A 2,609-nucleotide genomic window follows, 5' to 3' on the forward strand; every position below is an offset into this window, starting at 1 on the left:
CCCACCACCACACAGACTCAGAGAGTGCAGATTGTATCAGCCCCACGCCGTGCTCCACCACTGATACGGCTCCCCGGAGAGCAGGAGGATAACTGCGCTTCAGCTGTCCTCCCCAGGACTGCTGCGTCCCCCCCCCCCCTCCCTCTCGCACTCCCCCCCCCACCCCCCCTCGCACTCTCCCCCCCCCCCCCGCCCCTCGCCAATCATCTCCCTCTCTCATTCCCCACATGGATGAACCGTGCGGTCAACAGACTGACCCCTCCGTTCTACCAGCCCCCGCCCCCCCCCCCACAATTCTCTCCCCCCCCCCCCCACTCCACTACTCCCTCTCTGCCGCTCGAGCGTGCAAATCCCCGCCCCTCCAATCCCCACGTTGCCAGGCAACAGGCCGACGTGGGGGCGAGTGCTGGGGGTGGGGGTGGGGGGGGGGCAATAGCCACCTGCCTTCAGGCTTCGCCGGTCAGACTTTTGGTGTTAATCGCAAATTGAGAAGGAAACGAGCACCCACCCCCTGAGCGGGGCGACTCCGTCCCCCCGTGGGGGTGAGGGGGTGAGGGGGGGGGGGTACTGGGGGGGGGGGGTCAGAGGGACGCGCCGGAACATGACATCTGCCCTGCCGCCGCAGCCGTAAGCACCCATTTATATTTTCGTCTGTCTCGGGGATGAGGGTTGTGGGTAGGGGGGGGGGCTTTGGTGGGGGTGGGTCTCTCCTCTCTGTACCCCCTCTACCCCCCTCTACCATAGATATCACGCTGCAACACGGAACGCGTTTTTAATGAAACGGACAAAACAAACGCAAAAAAAAAACAATGCATCACGTCCGGAGGGAACTAATAAATACAGCGAGATAATAAAGCATTATGATGAGGCAATAATAAAAATCTGAATATAATAAACAGGACGGCGGCGATGAAAAGAGGAGAGCGGGGGACCGGCGGCTCGTAACGAGGGGTTACGCCGGGGGGGGGGGATTTTGGCGAGGACAAGCCCCGCCCCCTGCTCAATGTGCTCGGATAGCGCGCTCGCGCTGGGGATGGGGGTGGGGGTGGGGGGGGGGGGCGAGGGTTCAATTCAATTACCCGTACCCACCCCCCCTCCCCCCCAAACGCCATCCACCTGAGAGAGCGCTACACAGGGATGTTCATTTCGGTTCCTCTCCGCTCAAATCCCTCAAGAAATCTCCCCTCTCTTCAACAATGCACTTTTTTTCCCATTTAAAAAGAGAGAGAGAGAGAGAGAAGGAGGGAGAGAGAAAATCGATATCTGGTTTCAGTGCGCCGGGGGCCGGGGCCCAGTCGATACGGGGCCCCCGCTCCTCCCTCGCTCCCCCCGGCCGCGGAGGAGAGAGAGACGGAGGAACGCGGTCGTTAGGGGCGGGGGCGGCCCCCTCCTCCATCCCGTGCTCGTGTGACCGCGCCGGCAGCTCGAAGCCCCCTCGCGGCGCGGCCGGGGCTAGCAGCAGCGCGGCGTTAGCGTGGGCTAGCAGCAGCGCGGCGTCAGCCTGGGCTAGCAGCAGCACGGCGTCAGCCTGGACGTTCTGCATTTCAGCCCTGTCCGACTGCACTGCTCACGTCAGCGTGCCTGACTGTGACTGTGCTGGGTCACATGGCTATACCGCTAACCCTGTAGGCCTGCTGCACTGGCTTCTCTGGCCGCCGTGATGGCATGGCTGTGGTGTGTTGTGGTGTGGTGTGTTATGCTGAGCTGTGCTGTGCTGTGCAATGCTGTACTGTGCTGTGCTGTTCTGTGCTGTGCTGTGCTGTGCTGTACTGAGCTGTGCTGTGGTGTGCTGTGTTGTGGTGTGGTGCGCTGTGGTGCGCTGTGGTGTGTTCTGTGTTGTGCTGTGTTATGCTAAGCTGTGGTGTGCTGTGTTGTGTTGTGCTGCGCTGTGCTGTGCTGTGTTGTGGTGCGCTGAGCTGTGCTGTGGTGTGTTGTGTTGAGCTGTGCTGTGCTGTGTTAAGCTGAGCTGTGCTGTGGTGTGGTGTGGTGCGCTGAGCTGTGCTGTGGTGTGCTGTGTTGTGCTGTACTGTGCTGTGCTGTAGCACACAGAGCTCCACAGCCCCGCTCTCTCCTGTCAGTGTGTCACGTGAGACCCAGGAGTCACATTGGTGTGCTACAGCCCCACGCGGTCTCCGAGAGAAACCGAAATAAAAATAACTCAGGTGAGATGCTAGAGCACGTCCTCGGCTCTGCATACTCCCCTCCGCCGGGGGGACTGCCCATAATGCCCCCGCGCTCGGGTGGCAGCCGAGAGCCAATCAGCGGCCTCCGACACAAAGAGGTGGGAGGGGCCAGGCGCTGCCGCCATGAAGACGTATTGGACCCCAAAGTGTCATTGTCTTCAGAAAGGAATTACAAACAAATCGCCTGAGGGGGCTCCGGCATAATTTAGGGACTGGTGGCAATTTTACGACTTGCTAATGTTTCTAATTACAGGGCCCTGAAAGGCTTAATTAATTGGGGGTATGTAGGAGGGGAGAAGGGGGTGGTGGGGGGGTGCAGGAGCCAAAATTTAAAGAAAGGAATGAAGGAGTAAGGAAGCAGGGAGAGGGGAAAGGAGAAGCGGCGCGCCTCCTCCTCCTCCTCCTCCTCCTCCTCCTCCTCCCGGG

The sequence above is a fragment of the Anguilla anguilla genome, chromosome 12 (assembly GCF_013347855.1).
Source record: "Anguilla anguilla isolate fAngAng1 chromosome 12, fAngAng1.pri, whole genome shotgun sequence".
Classification (NCBI taxonomy): Eukaryota; Metazoa; Chordata; class Actinopteri; order Anguilliformes; family Anguillidae; genus Anguilla; species Anguilla anguilla.